At 46.0% G+C, this 13,948-nt stretch overlaps 1 long non-coding RNA gene across 1 annotated transcript; it reads right to left on the reverse strand.

Annotated features, from left to right (window-relative positions):
- Positions 1 to 455: 455 nt before the first annotated feature.
- Positions 456 to 13,173, reverse strand: LOC311012117. Its single transcript, XR_014596986.1, has 3 exons — positions 13,117 to 13,173; positions 1,264 to 1,656; positions 456 to 652 (listed from the first exon to the last, which is right to left on the reverse strand). It is a non-coding gene; the product is annotated as an uncharacterized lncRNA (long non-coding RNA).
- Between the last annotated feature and the right edge of the window lie 775 nt (positions 13,174 to 13,948).

Raw genomic sequence — 13,948 nt, forward strand, 5'->3', positions numbered from 1 at the left:
CTCATCGCCTATTTAAATAGGCTACATTTATTTTCAACTCAGATAGCCTCCTGACATCTCTTGTAGCAAGAGGGTCAGGGAAATTGCCGGTGTGGTCGTTTTGGGGTTTTTTCTTTGCTGCTGCGCTCCCTGCTTATGCCGTTCATGATGGTTCATGAAGGGCAGGAAGGTGTGCTCTTCCTGCCTCAGGCTTTCCAAGCGCGTGGAAGAGCAGGGAGTCCCAGAACAGTACCATACCGTCAAATGAAACTTGTGCAAGTAAATAAAGATTCTTTTTGACAAAGTGGTCCTGACTGAAATGAATAGGAAATCATTCAGAATAAATGTAATATCTTGTGTTTTCTGTTACAGGTTGGTGCCAGACGGCCGTACTGCAGGTCAATCCTCATGTTCCCCCGCTGGGCCTCTACTTTGGGTAACAGGGTTAAGAAAGGACTTCTGTCTTTCAAGGCGTTCCATGGAGAACCTCGTCCACTGCTTACTAACAGAACAGATGGGTTCCATGTCCACAGTTCCACGGTGGTGATTGGGTTGACAGCGACGAAGCCAATGAGCCACTCCAGCAGCCCTGGGACATCCTCAGAGTCTCCAGCAGTCCTGGAACATCCTCAGAGGCTCGTAGCTGCAGTGTCTGCTCCAAATGTCCAGATCCCTGTGTTGCAAGAACATGATTATTGTTGAGGTTTTATTTTTGTTTATCAGTAGTGCAGTTTATAAGTAATACCACACAGTAGAAGTTCTTACAGACAAATGTTTCCTGTTTAATGTTTTACGATTATTAGGTTGTGTACAAATCTAAATAATTAATATCTGAATGTATATGATTGTTGACTCATGTTTTAGGCCTGCAGGTCTATTTCCTTCCTGCTCTGGAGGAGAGACCCTGCTGCAGTGGTTGGCATCATGGCTGAGGAGATGGGGTGTAGTGGGTAATAGCAGGTCTTTGCTCCATCACCTCATCCATGACAACAAACACTTCAAGTGTGCAGCAGTGACCTCTCCTCCCTCAGTGCTGACATCTTCAGTTCATACAAACAACACTTCTCATAATCATTGTTTAGATCAACTATTCACCACTAGTTATATATTATAATATGTACTGTAATACTGTTCCACATGGGACCAACTTAATGGACTCTGATGTTTTAACACATTGTAGATATTACCCAGCACTGACTTTGCATGATTATTAATGAGAAAGACAACTTCATCTGGTTTCTTTTATGCTGTAGTGTTCAATACTTTAAACTGCTTCCAACTCACCTTGTATTTCTGCTTCATGTTCTCCCACTTCTTCTTAGCTCTTCCGGCTCCACCTTCCCTCCATCTAATGTTCTTCAATAAACATCCTATATGAAGAACAGCACGTAGAAAAGTGTTACAGTTCATTGATGATTTCTTGCTGTTAAACAGAACGTTTCAGGTAGACATCTCAGGAGAGCAGTACATCTCCCATCTATATACGCTGGTGTTCAACCTTATATCATTGAGAAGCTAAATATGCACCAGTGGTAGTTAAGCCCTGCATATGAGAATTATAACATTTAATACCACATTTTCTTAAGTGAAGCCTCTCAGAGCAGCATCCCTCCTGCCGGTGAACGTCTCCTCATCGTTCCCTCCACTGAATGAGGCGCCCGGTGTCTGCATCCGTCCCTTTAACGGACAACGGTGCACGGCGTTATTAATCACCGTTATAACCACGTTTTACCACTTCGGTTACGCTCGTTGTGAAAAGGCTGCTTTTCCACCTTTTCACCTGGTCCTGTTCCCAGCATTATCAGGGGTTTGGTGTCTGTTTAATCCTTGGATTTAGTGTAATGCTTTCGGTTATTTTGATAAATGATTAATTGATTTGTATAAATTATACAGTCCTATAGTTATTTATGGGTTTATAGTTTTGGGTTTTACTTCTCCATGTGATTGTAGGGTTGGATCAGCTGCTCACCAGCTTCCTCAGGTTGATTGCATGCAGGTTTGTCTGATTAGGTCCTCTCAGCAGGGAGGGGCTGGGCAATGTTAATGTGAAGAAGAGGAGGGAAGATAGCTTATGCCATAAATGACATTTTGTAATATTTGGGTGGCTTCTTGTTAATGCACCCATACAATTTATAGATTTAGTTATGTCAGCAATAACTGATCTGTGTGGATAACTTGTCTTCTTCCAATTAAAGGGTTTAAATTGTGCTTGGCCAGCTTAGCTCACCCTATACTTACCTGGGCAGGTGGTAGGTTCCATTTTGGGTGAGGCTGAAATGTTTGTGTGTGTTCACGCGGGAAAGGGAAGAGACAGAGAGGCTAGGAGGTGGCAGCTTCCCTGGAGGTTGCAGTTTGCTTGATTTTTGTTTGATATTCATTTTCCGCAGTTTGATTTGGTGCTCTTTGTTAAGTAAAGTTTTCTTCTGTTTTTTTGTAAATAAATCATCACCTTTTTGCACACATCCTGTTTCCAGTACGGCTTCTTAAAGATCCTTTTTGTTTGTTTTTTCGGTGCATCACCTTTGCATCCTTTGAATGAGGGGGTGACACCACACTCGTTAACCTCTATGGTAAATTACCGTCAGTAGGCTAGCCGGCTGGCAGGACCTTCAATTCGTAATGTTAACGTACAATTCCAACAACAATAAAGTAACGTTCATTATCAATACGATTTAAAGGAAAACACCACCGCATTTCCATACTGAACTATGTTCTGCTCTGATCTTAGACGAGGTGATACATACCTCCCTCTCCTCTGTGCGTGCACTCAATGGCTCTTGCGCGCACTCCGCGCAGCGCTAATTTGCTAGCATGTAGCTTGTCCTTAGGATCCAAAGGGGGGTGAAGTTAGAAGTGACCAAGCACTTCCACGTTGTCCCTATTTAAATACGGTTACGTGAGTTGTTACACGACCCAAGTTTGGTTACACAAAATGAAACATGCCAATTTTTCTAAGCGGATAAGGATAACTATATAGTATGACAGAGTAACAACTGGAAGCACTTCGACGCAGTAATATCATCACTCAAAACATGACGGGACTATATACCTTCTGCTTGTTTTCACAACCCTGTACGATGCACGTTATAACCATGATGTTTGATTGTTCACAAACTATCTTACTACAACCTGATGCTTCCTCAACTGTGCACAAACTACTACAGGTAGTGCAGGCGACGGCGTGCAGGTCACGTAGGTTCTATTGACGGAAGTGTTGTGAAAAAAACAGTAAGCTTGAATATACGAGGAGAGTCTATGGGTTATATCAATAACAGCGCTTTATTAGCACAAATATCAGGAAAACATATTCCGGCAGTTATACGTGCACGGACCTAGTAGTCAACTCAACATAGGGTTGAATTCACTCAAAAGGCGCTTTACAACAGAGTGCGCAGCGTATTTCAAGAGACTCCACATGAGTCTGATTGGCTCATTCTATAGATGCAGGCGGAGCGTAATTTTAGCATGCCGCGGCCTGGTTGGAGCGCTGGGTAGTTCCACCCACACTGGCTCATACGGTCCATCCCTCCGGGTGCTGTCATCTATGTATTGTGTGTGTATGTTGTCGAGATGCATATCATGTGCTTGTCATGTGCTCCTTCCTGGTGCGGCTACACAATGTGTCCGTTCATTGTATGTTGTCGGGATGTATATCATGAGCTTGTCATGTGTGTGTGTGTGACCCAGATGTGATCCTCTCTTGTGTTTCCTGTTTTCAACGTATGGCGTACAGATGGAATGCCCTGACACAGTTTCTAACCCTCACAATAGTTTTCCACTAGCCTGAACATCTGAGTCTATGTGTAGTAATTTAAAACATGTGTGATTAGCTTATGTATTTACATTTTTCTCCACAAATCCCCCTTTTCACACCAACTAGGTGTGAAGATTTTGTTTAAAGGTACTCTTTTCCTTCCTCGTCTTCCATGTCCAGGCTCCCATCCTCAAGTTCCTCATTAGCTAGTAGGGGCATCATATATTTTGGTGGGTCTTTTTCTTTAGTCAGTGCAGTTTGCACTAACCTGGAAACCATGGTTCTCAGACATGGAATGCAGCAGCACCCACAGGTGACTAGTATGGCCAGGAAGATGGCTATTGAGGCTGCTAAAGATATTATTACCGCTTTCCATTTTCCAAACACTTGTTCCATCCATTTGGTGAACGGGTCATCGACCCCTGATGCTTCGTGCATTTCTTTGGAGAGTGCCCTTAGGTTTTCTAATGCTCGAGTGACTGAGCCATCTGGGGCCGTGTTATTGGGGATTATGGTACAGCAAAGTTTTCCGAACATGGCACAGACACCCCCTTTTTCAGCTAGCTAGTGGATATAGTTAATGCGGTCTACGTTTTTATTGGGGAGTATCCAGAGAAAGATCGATTCGAACCCTGCCCCTACTTGATTGGCCAATTTATACTCGTCTGGCACGCCTCGAGGGATACCTATGGCGTCCACGTATGTGGTCCCTCCAAATGGGTCTTGCAAGCTTGTGTCCCTTTTAGCAAGTATATGTCTTCTTCTTCGCCGGACGAGGGCGTTAGGTCCTGAGGGGTTTTTTATCACTCGATTGCCTATTAACGTAAGGGGCATCCCTAGTCTGACCATGGCGCAGGTGCCTATGGTGGTGTCGGCCTCTACTCGAGAATAGAGACGCAACCCTCCACAATAGTAAAACAGTCCCGCTCGGGCCCATGGTCCTATCACATCCCCAGATATTGTCCTATTGCACCAGTCTGAGGGTATGTTTCCTACATTGACTTTTGGTTTGCTGCTGGTGAAGTTGAAACACTGATACCTGGGATCTTTTCCTTTTATGGCGGTAAAATAGCCGGCCCTAGTTTTATTATCAATGGGTGGGAAGACTGATGCCAGGGATTGGCATCCTGAGGGTGTGGCTTTTCTGGTCAAGTTCATCATACATTCATAACCTACTTTGTCTTTGGGGCAGGTTCGACGAACATGGCAGGACGCGCAGCCGCGCATGCTACCCATCCCGTCATGTTCTGGCGCTTAGCATTATCCGTAATCCACCTGAACCAAATGTTACTTTCTCCGAAGCCTGTAGCCATCTTTACGACGTCTAAAGGAGTTCATTCTGTGTAATCCTGGGTCATCACTATCGGACTGGTAGTGGGCGGCTTTAGGGCAGTGGAATTAGCTTTGGTCGTATTCGTTGCACTACCTTTACTAGTGGGGGCGTATTTGGGCGGGTATATGTTTACTTGTATTCCTCGTATCTGGTCTTTTCCGGTGACGTCTACTCCTAATGCGATCCATATGCGATTTTTTCCCGTGGAGCTTGCCTTAATGTTATTGATAGAGAGAGTGAGCGGATTGCCGGTTGGACTGAAATCTCTTTGGAACGAAATGTGGTCCCAAAACTCGCTGTGTGGGAATCGGGTAAAACCGGACCAAGTCCCAGTGAACTTTGTTACTAGATACCAATCGGGACAAAATGGCTGTGAATCCACCGAGAACCCAAACCCACGTTGGTAAGCATTCCCAGTGGCCTCGCAGCTCTCCACTATTCGTGGACTATGACACAGATAGACATCGTAGCCCCGCCAACTTGCTTGGGATTCCCCGCAGTCTATCACGGAGCACAGGTCGAATGTGAACATTGTGGTATCCCCGGCAGTATAATTTAAAACTATTTTAGCACCGCACGTGACTTCGGGGATCTGGAAAGTTTTTGTTTGTTCCCTTTTGGGACGGGTTAGGTAAATGTTGGTGGAATTGTCTCGCTCTTTGTTTATTAGTTCGAGTCCTAGTAGAAGGAGTATTACCGCCACCCCGGTTACACCCATGATCACGGTGCGCATCGTTTTCCCCCTTGGGAGATAGTCTGCATATCTCCACCTCCGTCTTTCCTCCGGTGCAACAGACGGATCTCCGGAGAGTCTCCTAAAACTCCTCGGAGTCGTCATTTTGGGCCAAATCTGTTCTCACTTCCTGGAGTGAGCGAGTAGGTGGTGATGCTGGGGCACATTGTGTCAGGTGGTGCCAGGGAGCTCCTGCTTTTCCCTTGACCTGGACCGAGTGTGAAGTAACCTCCTTCACTTCGTACGGACCAGTCCACCTGGGGTCTGTCCACTTTCTTTTGTGAACCTTGACCCTGACCCAGTCTCCTACTTTGACTATCGTCCCCTGCTCTTCGGATCCTTCTCCTGTGCCTTCTGCACCTGTATTGAGAGGGCTGAGACAAGAGATATTAGTTCTCTCATGTAGTCGGATTTCTCTATCTGACACACATCTAAAGGAGGTATATGTCCTCCATCATGTGGCGGGCCAGGCATTGGCCTTCCCGTCAACAACTCATGGGGCGACAGGTGCGTGCCTCCCCCTTTTGAGGTTCTCATGGCCATGAGAGCCAAAGGGAGGGCCTCCAACCATGTCATCTTACTGCCCGCACATACCTTGGCTATTTTAGCCTTCAACGTTTGATTCGCGCGTTCCACCAGTCCCTGGGACTGTGGATGGTGGACCGAACCAAAACTGTGTGCAATCCCCAGGAATGCCTCCACTTCACTCAGCATCTGATTGTTAAAATGTGTCCCGTTGTCTGATCTGATACGTTTCGGTACCCCGTATCTGGGTATTAGCTCTGTTTGCAACCACTTTATTACTGTCTTCCCGTCTTCTCTATTTGTGGGGATTGCTTCTACCCATCTTGAAAATCTGTCTACCATTACCAACATGTACCTCTTTCCCTGTACTACGTTCTCCTGTCCCATATCTGTATAATCTATACTAATATCTTGGAATGGTGCGAGAGGTACGGGGTAGGATCCCATGGGCGTTTTGAATGGTTTTCTTGGGTTGTGGTTTCCACAGACGACGCATTCTTCGCAGTATAGTTTTGTCATGCTGTCTAGGTGTGGGTGCCACCAGAGTGCTGAAATGTTCAACAGTGTTTGTCTTTGTCCTTCATGGGTTGGTCCATGGGCTTCTTTTAGTAGGGTCGCTACTAGTTTTGCTGGTGCCACTATCCTTCCATCATGTGATCTCCAGAGACCTTCTTTCTTTGTGGCCCCCTTTTGTGTCCATGTCGACCATTCGTACGGGCCTGCTTGTTCTTGTATCTTTTTTAGGTCCTCTTCGGTGAGTTTAGGTTGGGGGGGCGTCAGCCTGAGTACCATTTGCTTTGGCTGATATCCTCCTGCCTTTTTGGCCGCCTGATCTGCAGCCTCGTTTCCTTGACTGATCCTGGTGCCTGTTTTCTCATGTCCTTTGCACTTCATTATGGATACTCCTCTTGGTAGGGTGATTGCTTCCACCAGCTCTTGTATTTCTCTTTGGTGTTTGATTGGGGCGTTGCTGGATGTTACGAATCCCCTCCGTTGCCACATGGGTGCAGCTACTTGTGCCGCCCCATGTGCGTAAGCAGAATCTGTAAAGATGTTCACCGTCTTTCCTTTGGCCAGTTTCAAGGCTTCGGTGAGCGCCTTGACTTCTGCCATTTGCGCTGAAGCGGGTTGTGGTATTACTTCTGCTTTGAGCGTCTCATGTCTTCCATTGGGGTGTTGCTGAACCACTGCATATGATGCCTGGTTCAGTCCGTTTTCTCCTCGATAGCAGCATCCGTCAGTGTAGAGCCAGAGTTCTGCTTTGGGATCTATGTCATTTTTCAGGTCTTGTCTGAGCTTACTTTCCTTGACCGCAAGTTCTTCACATGAATGTGGGGTTCCTTTCCCAAAGTTTCCAGCCATGTTCCTTTCGGCTGCGACAAAGGTTATATGTGGCCTGGTGCATTCTCTTTGAATCTTGGTTTTTCTGGCCATGCTGAAAGTAAACTCCTTACTTGCCAAAAACGCTGCAACTCCATGTTCAGTGTAGACCTGTAATGGGTGACACATCACTACATGTGCTGTTTTTTGGAGAGCTTTTGCTACTGCTGCAACATATCTGGCGCACATTGACTGTCCGGTTTCCACTGCGTCGAGTTTTGAAGAGTAGTATATCAACACATTCCTCTCTCCCCCTTTTTTCTGATACAAAACAGCATTTAAAAATGCATTTTGTTCAGAAACATCCAAATGGAACACTTCTGTGTAGTCCGGTGAGGTGAGTGCAGCAGCTTGGGAGAGTACTTGTTTCATGTCAGTGAATGCTTGTTCAGCTTCAGAAGTCCAGGGTAGTCGTTCTGTGAGGTTTCGAGCCCCTACCTCGTTGATCATTGTCCGCAAAGGTTGTGTCCGATTAGAGTAATCAGGTATGTGGGATCGGCTGTAGCCCGTTAGTCCCAGAAATGACAGCATGTCTGCCACCGTGGTGGGCTTTGGATGGTGTAGGATTGATTCCCTGTGGGCCGTAGATACTCCCAATCCTGATGCCGAGATTTGTCGGCCTAGGAATAGGACTTCTTCTCTGCATAGCTGCACTTTTTCTCTCTTGACTTTGTAGCCCTTTTTGTGCAGAACTGAGAACAGTAGGGCAGTGGCCTCCAGGCAGAGGGTAGATGTTTCTGCTGCCAAGAGAAGATCATCTACATATTGGATGAGCACAACCCCTGGTGGCCATTGGAGTTCTAGTAGGTGTGCTTTTAGTACCTGATTAAAGAGACCTGGCGAGTCCCTGAACCCCTGTGGCAACCGATTGTAGGTGTACTGTTTGCCCCCAAACGTGAAAGCAAACATGGCTTGTGATGTTTGTGCCAGTGGAACACTGAAGAAAGCGTTTGCCAAATCTATGACAGTGAAGTATCGAAATGCTGGGCTTAAACTCGTGAGTGCTACGTGTGGGTCTGGTACTGGATGAACATCTGGAGTCGTTACATCATTTATAGGGCGGAAGTCTTGTACCATTCTCCAGCCCTTTCCCCCTGCTTTCTGTACCGGTAATATGGGAGTATTCCATGGGGAGTGGCACTCGTATATTACCCCGACGTCCAGAAGGCCCTGTATCGTGGGGGCAATTCCCTTCATTTGATCTTGGGTTAGAGGATACTGCCGTCGATAAATAGGAGGTGCATCTGGGTCTTTCAGGGTGACAATCACTGGTTGTGTTTCCAGGGCTCCTACGTCATGGGGGGTTATAGTCCAAAATCGTGAGTTCACCGCATTCAAAACCGCTCCGGCTCCTGGGTGGTCCGTACATGGGAGTCCATGTTGTCTTGGCAGTGGCAGGTGTTCTGGGAGAGAGACATCCGTGGTATGGGGGCCCGTGAAGCACCACATATCTTCTTCTGGTGGGGCTTGGGCTCCTTGGCGGGGTTTTTGGACTTGGAGCGGCCATGTTGCTTAGATCAGTCAATTGAGATATGTCTACCCCTCCTGTGGGGAGGCCAAAGTGGTCCTCGTTATCTCTCATGAAGTCCCGATCGTATCCACATGCCGCTGATTTAGGGTTGTATCCTCCAGCCGCTCCTTGTTCCTCTTCCTTTTTCTGGCCGCCAATACTGCTGGCAGGTGACTTTACTCTGGTTGACCCCTCCTTCCTTGGGTCGATATGGTTTCCACCACTAGGTGGCTTCGAGGGATTTTTTGTGAGGGGTCCTTCTGGTTCACTTTCTGACCAGGGGTGCAGTCGAATAGTCTTTTTTGCTTAGGAAGGTTCCTAACTGAAGAAGTGACCCGGAAGTAAACAAGTGGCCGCCATGATAAGAGCTGTTCGAATTCTCTAAATGCATAGGAAAGGAGCTCCAATGCTTCCTTTCAGAGCTCCTTTAGCATAGGATGCAACGGACCTTCCTATGCCATAGGAAAGGAGATTACGCCGACCCACAATTCTTTGCGAGAGCAACATTTAAAGTGCCGCACACCTCGGCCGTTAATGAAAACAAACGATATGTGCATTTACATATTTAACAATGACTTTCATGCAGACATATAGTAATTGGAATAGTGATAATAAATGTGTGGACAGTGATAATAATTGAATGGTATTTTTTTATTTATTTCAATCATGTTACAAATGTTTGACAAAAACGAAACTAAAACCACAAATGAAAAGTAAATAAAACAACGGTCAAACAGGAAGGAAGAGCTGCTGGACCTGAAGCCGGTCAGTGAACCAGCTGTTGATAAAACCAACATGTGGAGAAGTGGACGATGCGCTTTTTGTAGTCCATTATTGTAGTTTATCCAGCGCAGACGCACGTCAATCGCCGGTGCCGATCATCAGCTGTCAATCATCAGCGGCCGCGTTTTAATGACGTAGCTTAGTGAAAGTCCGGTCGGATTCTCTGAGCACCGCGGTCGACTATTCCTAGGTCCTTTTGCGTTCTCCTATCGCCTTTCCTTAACCCCGTGACGTTTTCCCCAGAGGTCAAGGAAAAGGAGATAGGAATAGGAGTTAGGACCTTATTTTTTGACTATTCGACTGCACCCCAGGTCTTTTCTGAGCCGCCTTGACTCCTTGATCCTCCAGGGGGCTCCAGTGCCGTTATTCGCTGTTGCAGTCTTTCCACTTGTCTCTTCATTTCCTCTCTGTCTTGGTCTTGTACTAGGACTTCCATGCCGGCCAATGTTAGTACTGGTGCTTGTACTGCTGTGTCTGTGGTCTGTGCAGGCATAAATCTTTGGTGGGTGTAGGGAGGTGGGGCTGTTGGGGGAGGTGTCGTTTCTGGAGGCCCAGTTGTTAACTTCTCTGGCAGGACTGGATATATGCCCCCTCCCCCTCCCTGTGTCTCTTCATGTTTGTCTCCCCTCTCCATTTTTCTCTGCTGGAATAGATCTTTTAGCATTAGGTTTGTTACTCTTGTCTCTTCTTCTTGTTCTTCAAACATCTTTTTGAGTGGTTTGAAAACTGATCGCTTGTCCTTTTCAACCTCCATGTTCTGTCGAGCTCTCTCTAATCTTTGTTTGACATCATTCACCATTATATTCATAGCTTCTCTTGATGGCAGCCCGTCCTTGGTGATCCATCCCTTTATCTCCCACCTTTTCGCTACTGATTTAACTATCTTCCCATCTCCCTTTTTACTTCTATCCTCAGTCATAACTTTAGCCTTCAAGGTCTCTACGAAGTCTTCCATTTCCCCCTCGTTCAATCCCTCAATATAATCAAAAGAATCGCTCCTAACGTTACCCAGACCAGCCCCAATCCCACTAGGTTTATTTAACAGACTCGTCTTAATAAGTTTTTCTAGTTCTAGTATCTGTCTGCTCACTTCCGTTATCGTTGGTGTGTGTATTTCTGCTGTTGCTGCTGAGTGGAGAGTGTCACTTCCTGGAGCGTGCAACAGGGTGTCGGCTACTTCTTCTTCTTCTTTGTTATCTATCTCTCTGAACTCTTCTATATCTATGTCATAAAACTCCATGCCATGTCTAAATTTTCTTGTATTACAACCACTGCCTACGCTTCTCTACTCGACAGCGCGGTCCCGAAGGAATTGTATCAATTTCCGAATTACAAAGTACTATAAATTTCTATTGTATTACAACCACTGCCTACGCTTCTCTGCTCGACAGCGCGGTTCCGGAGAAATTGTATCGGTTCCAAATTACTATAAGTTTTCCTGTATTACAACCACTGCCTACGCTTCTCTGCTCGACAGCGAGGTCCCGGAGGAGTTGTATCGGTTTCCAAATTACAAAGTACTATTTATGCAGTCTGTTGGTTAACCCAAAACACGCTATGTTCGTTAATAGAGTGACTTAATTATGTGCAAGAATTCTCATGTTTCACGGAGTGTGGTGGGTCCGCTACTTCACGATACTGTACACATAAAAGCCCTTCTATTCGTCCTTCATCTCGTGTTTTCTGTTAGGTTCAGTCACACATGTGTACACACTATGGCAGGTTTATTTTTATCACTTTTGCAGAATATGCTTTCCTTCTATTCTTTTAACATTTTATCCTTTAGTTAAATTTTGTCTAAAGTATTCATACTCACACTCGGTAGTTGTTGATCACCTAATTTATATTTTTCAATATACAGAATTCAATTAAATAGGTTTCTGCTTACCTATTCGGTTGAGTCCTCAGTGACCAACGTTCCCGAGAATGGATGAATCCTTCTGGCCTCCACTTTCTTTCAGGAGACCCCCCTCCTTCTGCAAGACAGGAGGTAGTCGTTAAAATTCTTTCCTCCTCAAGCTTTTCTCCCAACCATCCTCTGCTACCAGATTTGTTGTGAAAAAAACAGTAAGCTTGAATATACGAGGAGAGTCTATGGGTTATATCAATAACAGCGCTTTATTAGCACAAATATCAGGAAAACATATTCCGGCAGTTATACGTGCACGGACCTAGTAGTCAACTCAACATAGGGTTGAATTCACTCAAAAGGCGCTTTACAACAGAGTGCGCAGCGTATTTCAAGAGACTCCACATGAGTCTGATTGGCTCATTCTATAGATGCAGGCGGAGCGTAATTTTAGCATGCCGCGGCCTGGTTGGAGCGCTGGGTAGTTCCACCCACACTGGCTCATACGGTCCATCCCTCCGGGTGCTGTCATCTATGTATTGTGTGTGTATGTTGTCGAGATGCATATCATGTGCTTGTCATGTGCTCCTTCCTGGTGCGGCTACACAATGTGTCCGTTCATTGTATGTTGTCGGGATGTATATCATGAGCTTGTCATGTGTGTGTGTGTGACCCAGATGTGATCCTCTCTTGTGTTTCCTGTTTTCAACGTATGGCGTACAGATGGAATGCCCTGACACAGCTTCTAACCCTCACAATAGTTTTCCACTAGCCTGAACATCTGAGTCTATGTGTAGTAATTTAAAACATGTGTGATTAGCTTATGTATTTACATTTTTCTCCACAGAAGTAAGAGGGGGAGCGGAGTGATGATATTACTGCGTCGACGTCGAAGTGCTTCCAGTTGTTATTCCGCCATACTATATAGTTATCCTTGTTATCCGCTTAGAAAAATTGGCATGTTTCATTTTGTGTAACCAAACTTGGGTCGTGTAACTACTCGCGTAACCATATTTAAAAAGGGACAACGTGGAAGTGCTTGGTCGCTTCTAACTTCACCCCCCTTTGGATCCTAAGGACAAGCTACATGCTAGCAAATTAGCGCTGCGCGGAGTGCGCGCAAGGGCCATTGAGTGCACGCACAGAGGAGAGGGAGGTATGTATCACCTCGTCTAAGATCATAGCAGAACATAGTTCAGTATGGAAATGCGGTGGTGTTTTCCTTTAAAAGTCAGCTGGAAACATAAAAGTCATGTTACAGTATACTTACATGTGTACGCGGTTTGTGTCGGGCTGTCGCCAGAATCCCCGCAATCGTCCGCCATTATCCAAAACTTTTCAGACGAGCCGCAATGCATTTTGGGGAAGTTGAGTAGATTTAGCAAGGTCCGTTGTATACTCAGAAATTCTTGCCAAAGCAGTATACATCCGGGCATTTCTTGCGTACACAAATTCACATACTATTGTATGTGAACGCACTACGTACTCAAATTTACGTCACAATTAAGTACGAGTAGGACGTTAGTATGGCATTTCAAACACAGCCAGAGAGAGAGAGAGAGGCAGAGTGGCTCTGATTGATTAGTAGCATCACCTGAGCAGGTGAGGCCCTTTGTTCTTTCAGTTACGCCCAATTTCCACTGCATACGTTTCCGCTGCGGTGCGTCTCCGATCCGGCTTCGGTCCGATATCCGCCGTCCGCCAATCCCCACAGGATGCGTTTGAGTCCGCCACGGCGCAGTCCGGTAGAACGACTGTGACGTCGCGAGACCTCTCTGAAAACCTCTGACCTGTTGACTCCGTACCTGGCCCCGCCCAAACTGACGTTTTTGTGACGTAGTTAACTGATATTAGATCCGTCGTCAAGAGGGTTTATTAACACAAGTGTTTTATTTTGAAGTAACCGGATGTTTTATTGTTGAGTATGTACCGAACTTCCTGTTTCGCTATATTTGCTCTGTGCTGAATTGCTGCGCCGTGGCCGGCATCCGCCAGAAATAGAAGTCCTCCGTATTTGTTGTGGAGAGCAACGGACTGCCGGAGCTGAGACGCAGCGGACACGCAGCGCAGCGGACCTGGTGGGGATTCACCCATAGACTAAA

Source organism: Eutrigla gurnardus (genome assembly GCF_963514095.1).
Source record: "Eutrigla gurnardus genome assembly, chromosome: 4".
In the NCBI taxonomy this organism is placed as follows: domain Eukaryota; kingdom Metazoa; phylum Chordata; class Actinopteri; order Perciformes; family Triglidae; genus Eutrigla; species Eutrigla gurnardus.